Source organism: Schistocerca americana, chromosome 7, assembly GCF_021461395.2.
Source record: "Schistocerca americana isolate TAMUIC-IGC-003095 chromosome 7, iqSchAmer2.1, whole genome shotgun sequence".
Lineage (NCBI taxonomy): Eukaryota > Metazoa > Arthropoda > Insecta > Orthoptera > Acrididae > Schistocerca > Schistocerca americana.
Genome location: NC_060125.1, coordinates 602,436,488 through 602,447,622, shown reverse-complemented (window position 1 = coordinate 602,447,622; position 11,135 = coordinate 602,436,488). Strand labels below are relative to the sequence as shown.

Sequence of the window (11,135 nt, the reverse complement as noted above, 5' to 3'; positions counted from 1 at the left end):
TCTAAAACTTTAACGAGTTTGTCGTCACTGTTAACTGGGTTTGAATTTCCTTGTCAGCTGCGGAGGGATCGCGCTAAGGTACGTAACGGTTTCTACTGGTGTAGCTGCTCTTCCAAAAGGCATCCCGCACGAGCCAACCAGATGCGTCTTTACCTGCGGTTCCTCGTACTTCAGGTACATGGGATAATGTAAATATAAGTAGTAGTTGGTTCATAAAAGAATGAGCCAGCATTCTTGTGCAAGTGTGCTCATGTGAATGACAACACATTTTCATTAAATATTTTGTAAATAGTTAATAACGTCTTCTTGACAGAAGCATCTTTTGGTTCTCTTTTTAAGTGTGGTGTCCGCTAACACATCCTATTGACTACTTTTAAATTATCGCTGTTTCTTAGTACCACTAGCAATCAACATTTAAATAAAGGTACTGGCAAAATAGTAAACTGTTCATTAGATAATAATAAGCACTCCGTCTTCAGGCCACGAGTGGCCTACCGGGACCATCCGACCGCCATGTCATCCTGAGAGGAGGATGCAGATAGGAGGGGCGTGGGGTCACACCGCTCTCTGAGTCGTTATGATGGTATTCTTGACCGAAATCGGTACTGTTCGGTCGAGTAGCTCCTAAATTGGCATCACGAGGCTGAGTGCACCCCGAAAAATGGCAACAGCGCATGGCGACCTGGATGGTCACCCATCAAAGGGCCGACCACGCCCGACAGCGCTTAACTTCGGTGATCTCACGGGAACCGGTGTATCCACTGCGGCAAGGCCATTGCCTAACTGTTCATTAGATAAATTCACAAAAATGACGAAATGTGAGATATTCATGCTGTATTCATTTGCATTTTGTTATTGTAGAGAAGACAATGTTTTGACAAACATGTGGATAGTAAAGAGATATACAAGACGTCATAAGGCAATAAATAAAATAGACACAAATGAGTGGCTTTCAGGAATAATAGCTAAGGTGCAATGCTCTCATCTAAGATATCACAAGTTAAAATCGCATGAAACGTTTGAAAGTTGTAACTTCAGAGGTTCTTTGTGAAAATGTTTATTCGCTGTGAAATATTAACTTCTGCAGTTTTAAAGATATTGAGATATTGTTGTGTCATTGCGCACACCCCATTTTTCTGAGATAGCAGATACATTCAGATTTGCTTCAATACTTGATTGTAAATCATTACAGATTCTCTAAGAGCTGTAACTTAGCCATTTTTCAACTTGAAACTTCCTGGCAGATTAAAACGGTGTGCCGGAGCTAGACTCGAACTCGGGACCTTCGCCTTTCGCGGGCAAGTGCTCTGCCAACTGAGCTACCCAAGCACTACTCACGCCCTGTCCTCACAGCTTTACTTCTGCCAGTAGCTCGTCTCCTACGTTCAACTTCACAGAAGCTCTCCTGCGAACACTTCCAAAGTTCCCGACTTCGAGTCTCGGTCCCGCACACAGTTTTAAGCTGCCACGAAGTTTCATATCAGCGCACACTCCGCTGCAGAATTAGAATCTCATTCTGGATCTTTCAACTTGTCTGACACACCGCCATTTTTGGAACATTGCCTCCTGCACAAAGGCCGTGCAAGCGACAGCCATCCGGATTGCCATCTTTCTGGTATTTTCGCCACTTCCGGCGACACTGCTCTCCTCTTCTGCCCTTACCGGACGCCTAGGTAGCCGGACCTTCCGCCTGCAATGCGCCCCCAGCCCTGGGCCAGCTAGCGTTTTCGTCTCACATCAAACGATTTTCAGACGGCCGAAACGCTCGCTTACATTCGTGTAACGTCACAAATGGTACCGGTGGTTCGTTATTAGCTTTCGCACTACTACTTCTCCCTGCCTCAACATCCATAATGGACGATGTGGCCATACAATACGACAGGAAAGCGGTTGGGAAAAAAACTTTCGTAACTGAATGTGACGTCAGTCTCTACCCAGTGCAAATTGCGTTCTGCGTATTCAAAATGGTTCAAATGGCTCTAAGCACTATGGGACTTAACATCTGAGGGCATCAGTCCCCTAGACTTCGAACTACTTAAACCTAACTAAACAAAGGACACCACTCGCATCCATGCCCGAGGCAGGATTCGAACCTGCCACCGTAGCAGCAGCGCGGCTCCGGACTGAAGCGCCTTGAACCGCACGGTCACAGCGGCCGGCTCTGCGTATTCCCTGCTCTGTGTCACTGCAAACTACACTTGCGTGTCTCTATTTGTACTGTGCGTACAGATTGTGTGACGGAGCTAGCTGTACACTTCCGCATCACGTCACAACACAGAGATTCTCAGACTGTCCATAGATGAATCGGAAAATAGTGTGCGACAGATTGCTACTGACAGAATTGCTAGTATGACTGCAATAAAACCTTAATTATACATTAAAAATGTTAATAACTGAAAATATGTCTGTACGTCATTCCACATCAGCTAAGATTTACATTTTCAATTACGAAGTGACGTTTTTGGGGTGAATACCACTGCCTCCAAGAACCAGATATGTTACAACGACCCCCTTCATCAGTGGATAACATTCAAGCTAAATTTACCAATGATTTTATTAATGACGGCAGATTTGAGCGTGCAGATCGTATAATATGAACGAAAGTGTACTCGCTAACAATATGGTTTTTGTTGCCCATATCATTTTTATTGAGAATGATTCCCCTCACACAAGATCAAAACCAATTCTTCCCAAGCTCGCCGTCCCAAAATATTATTTTTATGCCATTCAGGAACTACACTACTGGCCATTAAAATTGCTACGGCAAGAAGAAATGCAGATGATAAACGGGTATTCATTGGACAAATATATTATACTAGAATTGACATGTGATTACATTTTCACGCAATTTGGGTGCATAGATCCTGAGAAATCAGTACCCAGAACAACCACCTCTGGCCGTAATAACGGCCTTGATACGCCTGGCCATTGGGTCAAACAGAGCTATGTATAGGGACAGCTGCCCATACAGCTTCAACACGAAACCACAGTTCATCAAGAGTAGTGACTGGCGTATTGTGACGAGTCAGTTGCTCGGCCACCATTGACCATTCGTTTTCAATTGGTGAGAGATCTGGAGAATGTGCTGGCCAAGGCAGCAGTCGAACATTTTCTGTATCCAGAAAGGACCGTACACGACCTGCAACATGCGGTCGTGCATTATCTTGCTGAAATGTACGGTTTCGCATGGATCGAATGGAAGGTAAAGCCACGGGTCGTTAAACATCCGAAATGTAACGTCCACTGTTCAAAGTGCCGTCAATGCGAACAAGAGGTGACCGAGACGTGTAACCAGTGGCACCATCACGCCGGGTGATACGCCAGTATGACGATGACGAATACACGCTTCGAATGTGCGTTCACCGCGTCGCCAAACAGGGTTGCGATCATCATGTAGCTGTAAACAGAACCTGCATTCATCCGAAAAAATGACGTTTTGTCATTTGTGCACCCAGGTACGTCGTTGAGTACACCATCGCAGGCGCTCCTGTCTATGATGCAGCGTCAAGTGGAACCGCAGCCACAGTCTCCGAGTTGATAGTCCATGCTGCTGCGAAATGTCGTCGAATTCTTGGTGCAGATGGTTGTTGTCTTGCAAACGTCCTCATCTGTTGACTCAGGGATCGTGACGTGGCTGCACGATCCGTTACAGCCATGCGGATAAGATGCCTGTCATCTCGACTGCTAGTATTACGAGGCCGTTGGGATCCTGCACGGCGTTCCGTATTACCCTCCTGAACCCACTGATTCCATATTCTGCTCTCATTGGATCTCGACCAACGCAAGGAGCAATGTCGCGATACGATAAACCGCAATCGCGATAGGCTACAATCCGATCTTTATCAAAGTCGGAAACGTGATGGTACGCATTTCTCCTCCTTACACGAGGCATCACAACAACGTTTCACCAGGCAACGCTGGTCAACTGCTGTTTGTGTAAATCGGTTGGAAACTTTCCTCATGTCAGCACGTTGTAGCTGTCGCCACCGGCGCCAACCTTGTGTGAGTGCTCTGAAAAGCTAATCAATTGCACATCACAGCATCTTCTTCCTGTCGGTTAAATTTCGCGTCAGTAGCACGTCATCTTCGTGGTGTAGCAATTCTAATGGCCAATAGTGTAGTAGTCAAGGGAACTTTAATGAAATGTATCGATAGCAATGACAAAATGGTAGTAGCTGTGTCGTTGGTTATCTTTGGGTGTGGTGAGTCTGTGTAGCGTCGCGAGCAGAGATGAAGCAGAGCAGCTTGAGTCATGAAAGAGTGCGGAAGTGTTTGTTGGGCGCTCCCGCCGACGCGGTGTGCAGCTATGCTGGCGCCAGTGCAGACGAGCCTGATTTGTTAACCCCCGAGTATTGAGAGCACTGTGGGGGTGGACGGTCGGATGAAGCTGCAGTTCCAGCTGCTGCCCTGTCCCATAACTATCCGTGGCTCTGGAGACGACTCGGGGTTCTTCTCACCGAGCAGCAGCAACAACGGCAGCTCGCCATTGTCGACGTCTACATTCTTCGTTGTCCACACAGCTGCAACTTCGTAAGACTGTTAACTGACAAACATAGTAATGTAGAGGCTTTGGCCAGCAATATTCATTTCATAAATTATGAATAACTTGAATAGTAACTTGCAATAAGTATAACTTGTAGGCTACCTGTGTTGTCATTGTCCTCAGATATTATTACCAAGCAGGGTCTCCTTTCTTTACAAGCAATCACTGAGTGTCGTAAGAATATAAAAATGAACTATTTACTGCCATTTTCAGTTTAAATTTCCTGCCACAGCAACTGTTCATTCTTGTATTGCATAACAGAAGCTACTTAAAGTAAAGTAGAACTTCACTGGCAAGACTAATAATTAAAGATCACAGATTAAGAGTCCGCAGCTTCATTAATTCTGTATTTAGCTCAGCGAGTGGCTTCTGCTGGCTTGGTATGTATTATAGTGTTGTTATTTTAAAAGTAAAACCAATTGCTCACTTGCTTAAGCGAATTCAGTTCAGTTTTTCAGTAATCAAAAGTAAACTGCTTGCCTTTTTCTAAATTTTGCAGTACATTACACTGAGGTTACTGAAAGTTATTTTTTTTTACATAATATAGTTCAAAGTTAAACCGGTCATTTATTTAACCAGTAATTTCATTTAACGTTACTTTCAAAATTTAGTGTTGCAGAATAAGTAACTGCAAACTCAGTGCTTTCTGATTCATTTGTTTTCTCGTGAACTGTTGTGCTGTGGAAAGGCGTGAAAACGTTCTGGTGCCACGCCAGTGATTATTTGCTTAAATTCCTTGCCGTTACCTTTCTTAAGATTCTGGAGATTCATTGCCCTATCAGGCTGGCGACCGTTTAATTGTCCCTTTTTTAGGTGATCAGTGTTTTCCTTGTGTTATCACTGACTTTTGTAGTAAATACTACGTGGTACCCTTTTTCCCCCTTTTCGGTTCGTGATCGATGGCGCTATATTCCACCCATTTCAAAATTATGATCTAAATTTAGCTTAGATTTAGAACAGTTTCTTCCTTCAGAAGAGTCTGTTACACACTTTCCTCCAACTAACCGGTGTTACTTCCCTTCGGTAACGATAGCCTTATTCACTGTAAAATTTCATTAGGCATATGCGATCACGGTCGGTTATGTCGCAATCCAGTAGTCCGATTAGGAAGGGGGAGGTTACAGCCTGAAACGATTTAGGGAATCATGGAAAACCTAATTCAGGATGGAGGGACGCGGGTTTGAACTGTCGTCCTCCAGAATGGGAATCCAGTATGGTAACTACTGCACTACATCACTCGGTCTTAATGGAGCGTGTGATTATGATCAAGTACAGTCTGCAGATAGGCACACAGATATGAGCCAGATCTGGAAAAGAATTCAATTGTCAACTTGTTTCAAATGTTCAGAAATGTAAAATCGTGCGTTAAACAAAACAAAATAACGCTGTGCCCTACGACTTTCGTAGGTAAAACAGGTGGCAGACTGGATCATCTGTAGAGTACTGGGAAAATACAGTCAGTGTATACAGGGCATTGCTTTCAAAACACTTGTGTGCTCCATCCTAGAATAATGCAATCCTTACCAAATGCCACTTACAACCGGTGTTCAACGTATACAAAGTGCACAGCATGAGTATTTACAGGTTTGTTTGATCTCTTGGAGAACGTCACACAGATGCTGACGAGCCTAACTAACAGATGCCTTTAAAATACACTACTGGCGATTAAAATTGCTACACCACGAAGATGACGTACTACAGAGGCGAAATTTAACCGATAGGAAGAAGATGCTGTGATATGCAAATGATTAGCTTTTCAGAGCATTCACACAAGGTTGGCGCCGGTGGCGACACCTACAACATGCTGACATGACGAAAGTTCCCAACCGATTTCTCATACACAAACAGCAGTTGACCGGCGTTGCCTGGTGAAACGTTGTTGTGATGCCTCGAGTAAGAAGGAGAAATGCGTACCATCACGTTTACGACTTTGATAAAGGTCGGATTGTAGCGTATCCCGATTGCGGTTTATCGTATCGCGACATTGCTCCTCGCCTTGGTCGAGATCCAATTACTGTTACCAGAATATGGAATCGGTGGGTTCAGGAGGGTAATACGGAATGCCGTGCTGGATCCCAACGGCCTCGTATCACTAGTAGTCGAGATGACTGGCATCTTATCCGCATGGCTGTAACGGATCGTGCAGCCACGTCTCGATCCCTGTGTCGACAGATGGGGACGTTTGTAAGACAACAACCATCTGCACGAACAGTTGGACGATGTTTGCAGCAGCATGGACTATAACCTGGGAGACCATGGCTGCGGTTACCCTTGACGCTGCATCACAGACAGGAGCGCCTGCGATGGTGTGCTCAACGACGAACCTGGGTGCACGAATGGCAAAACGTTATTTTTTCGGTTGAATCCAGGTTCTGTTTACAGCATCGTGATGGTCGCATCCGTGTTTGGCGACATCGCGGTGAACGCACATTGGAAGCGTGTATTTGTCATCACCCGGATGATGGTATGGGGTGTCATTGGTTACACGTCTCGGTCACCTCCTGTTCGCATTGACGGTACTTTGAACAGTGGACGTTACATTTCAGATGTGTTACGACCCGTGGCTCTACCCTTCATTCGATCCCTGCGAAACCGTACATTTCAGCAGGATAATGCACGACCGCATGTTGCAAGTCCCGTACGGGCATTTCTGAATGCAGAAAATGTTCGACTGTTGCCCTGGCCAGCACATTCTCCAGATCCCTCATCAATTGAAAACGTCTGGTCAATGGTGGCCGAGCAACTGGCTTGTCACAATACGCCAGTCACTATTGTTCATGAACTGTGGTATCGTGTTCAATCTGCATGGGCAACCTGTAGCTGTACAAGCCATCCAAGCTCTATCTGACTCAATGCCCTGGCTTATCAAGGTGGTTATTACGGCCAGAGGTGGTTGTTCTGGGAACTGATTTCTCAGGATCTATGCTCCCAAATTGAGTGAAAATGTAATCACACGTCAGTTCTAGTACAATATATTTGTCCATTGAAGACTCGTTTATCATCTGCATTTCTTCTTGGTGTAGCAATTTTAATGGCCAGTAGTGTATATACGAAGTATGAAGCATACATCTACATACAAAGTTTCAAGAACCAGTACTAAGTGAGGAATCTAGGAATATACTGTGACCATCTATGTATTGCCCCTGTAAGGACCGCAGAGACAAAATGAGACTAATTGCAGAATGCCCAGAGATGTTTAAAGCAGGCATTCATACAACACTCCACACACGGCTGGAATGATCAGAAAGCGTAATACATGGTACAACCCTCTGATATGCACTTCAAGGTGGTTTGACGAGCACCAACCATCATTTCGAAAATGTAAAGTTATGTAAATAAGGCTTTATGTAAAATGAGGAAACCACTTACTTGTGTAGGGTTGGTGAATGGCACACAGAAACACATAACGGAAAACATATTACTCTTGATGTGCATCTTCATGTTTTCGCGGCTTACAGACTGTTCCATAATATTTCGGGCGTGTAGCCGCATAAATTCAGCTTCTTCTCACAGAAGAAGAAGCCGAATTTATGCTGCTGCACGCCCGAAATGTTATTGAACAGATTACACTTGCTTTCGAGCTTTCGCTCTTTCTCTGGTGGGAATACAGACATTCACGCACACAGCCACACAGACATTCAAACGCACATGCTCGCGGTTGTTCGTTTGCAGGGGTGTGTCTGCAGCTGTCGTACTCACTGTAACACCCGCGCCATAGCAACGCAGCACGCCGCTAGGGCAGCCGGAACAAGATGGCGCATCTAATTGATGGGGTGGAGAGGAATGAAAGTTTATGACTATCGATCCTAGAGGCAGATGGAGGTTCCGGTGGAGCTAGCACTCTCGTAAACGCCACTCACAACGCCATACATTCTACAAACTGCTCTGAGCCTGCAGTGTGCAATTTTTCGGAGAACTGCGACTTGTGGGCTAGTTTTAAAACCACGCGTGTAGATAGCTGCCCAATATCTTTAGATGCAGTCATCCTTTCAGGACGATACCGTACTTGTAGGTACACATTCATGTGGTGTACAGAAAATATTACTGATTTTCTCAGAACTGTCGTCGAAGTCTGACTGTGGTATTGTTGCCCTAATGCACAGCAGTCACGTACCTATTTAAAGCTGGTAGAAAATCTTCTCAGTCATGCATAGTATCTTCTCATTTTTTTCTTGGTCGATTGTACATGTTTTCTTTTGCACACTAGTTACGGTATTTAGTCTTTTGTGAATGTTGGTATCAAGATTTATTAATTACCACAGGGTTGTGACACTGAAAGGTTTCTTACTGCTGTTTACATTGGTTGATACAATTTTCATCGTTCTTTCTTTCTGTGTCATTCCTTTTCGCTAATCACAATTACACTGTCAGAAAAAAAGAGAAGTACAGTTTTTCAGAGGTTTCCAATCCACTCAAGACTTATTGTTTCAATGTCCGCCCCCGGTAGCTGAGTGGTCAGCGCGACTGAATGCCAATCCTAAGGGCGCGGGTTCGATTCCCGGCTGGGTTGGACATTTTCTCCGCTCAGAACTGGGTGTTGTGTTGTCCTAATCATCATCATTTCATCCCGATCGACGCGCAAGTTGCCAACGTGGCGTCAAATCGAAAGACTTGCACCCGGCTAACGGTCTACACGACGCGTGGTCCTAGTCACACGACATTTACATTTACATTGTTTCAATAGTGCATATGGAATCATGAAATCATTACATTTACAGATAAACAGCGGTTCTGAGGTACCAGCTATGCCGGCACGGTAGCTCAGCGTGTTCGGACAGAGAGCTCACGGGCCTCTGTAATAAAAAAAAACTGAGTGGAAGGAACAACAAACGAACTTTAACGGATGTCGTGTGACCAAACACAACGATCAACAACGAAAAAAGGGAGAAAAAAACACAGCAATAAAAAAATTAAAAAAGTTATCGACGTATGCTGAAACACCCATATCAGTTGGTGGTGTAGCCTCCACAGGCGGAAGTGCAGGAGCTGACTCCGACATCCAGTCGATCGTAGAGATGGCGAATTCTCTCTTGTTCACGTAGATCTGTAAGAGTTGTTGGTTGAAGAATAGCACGAGTGACTTCTTATCATATCCCACATGTGCTCGATTGTACAAAAGTCTGGACATCGAGCTGACCAGGGAAGTTACTGCACGTCTTGCAGAGCAAGTTGAGTTTGACGGGCAATGTGTGTGTGAACATTATTCTGTTGGGACAACACAGCACCTTCCTGTTGCAATAACGGCAAAAGAACAGGTCTAACGAGATTCTGCACGTACCGAGTGCTGGTTAGCGTCCCCTCCAAAAACACCAAGGGTGAACGAGCGTTGCAGCTTATTGCACCCCAAACCACAGGAGCGAGGTGGGGCTAGCGTGTCTTGGACGAATGCAGTCCATGAGTCAGCACTCACCAGTTCTACACCATATGCGCAAACGACCATCGCTTGTGTGCAGACAGAATCTCCTTTCATTTGCTGAAGACCATGGCGTTCCGTTTCATCTTCCAATCGATCCTCTGACGGCAGCGGTCGACCCGCGCACGTAGATGCTGTGGCGTGACTGGAAGACAGGATAGAGGAGTGCGTGCCCGTGGTCTCATTGCTAGTAACCAGTTGGCAACAGTTCGCATTGACACGTTTGTACTCACAAGACCTCTTACCTGTGCTGCGGTAGCTGTACCATCCGCCACTGCTGGCCCTTAAGCCTAGTTTACACGACGACACTAGGTTGCAAAATGGTTCAAATGGCTCTGAGCACTATGGGACTTAACTACTGTGGTCATCAGTCCCCTAGAACTTAGAAATACTTAAACCTAACTAACCTGAGGACAACACACACATCCATGCCCGAGGCAGGATTCGAACCTGCGACCGTAGCGGTCGCGCGGTTCCAGACTGTAGCGCCTAGAACCGCTTGGCCACTGCGGCCGGCCACACTAGGTTGCAGGCAACAGTGCTACCGGCCACTGCGCATGCGCGCCCCGCGTTTGCGCAACTCGTTGGTCAAACTAAACACTTCCAGCGTGTTCCAACTTTGGCAACACTATTATAGTTGCATGAGTTTTGAGGTTACGAGTGTTCGTAGAATGTAGACAAACTGAAATGTGAAATGGGGGACGGAGAATAATGTTCGTTTTTCGGATATCTATGCTTTGAATAGGTGTTTGTGGGATTTCAGTGATGCTGACTAAAAAAATCAGCAACATACTGCTGCCGCTGAGACCGTCACGTACGGTCATAACGTAGATGGTTTGAGAATATCTGAGCTGCAGGGCAAAAAATGGTTCTGAGCAGTATGGGACTTAACTTCTGAGGTCATCAGTCCCCTAGAACTTAGAACTACTTAAACCTAACTAACCTAAGGACATCACACACATCCATGCCCGAGGCAGGATTCGAACCTGCGACCGTAGCAGTCGCGCGGTTCCGGACTGAGCGCCTTAACCGCGAGACCACCGCGGCCGCCAGGGCAAAATTTATTGAGTTGGGAGCACATATATAACTAAATTAAGAAAAATACAAGCAAGTGTAATTCAAGCTGTGGCAATGCTCTCGTCTACAAGACTAAAATCCCATCGTTCGAGTTGGCCAACT

The 11,135-nt window shown here is 45.5% G+C and overlaps 1 pseudogene; it reads right to left on the bottom strand.

Moving 5' to 3' along the window:
* Positions 1-662: 662 nt before the first annotated feature.
* LOC124623445 lies at positions 663-780 on the bottom strand (annotated as a pseudogene).
* Positions 781-11,135: the final 10,355 nt, after the last annotated feature.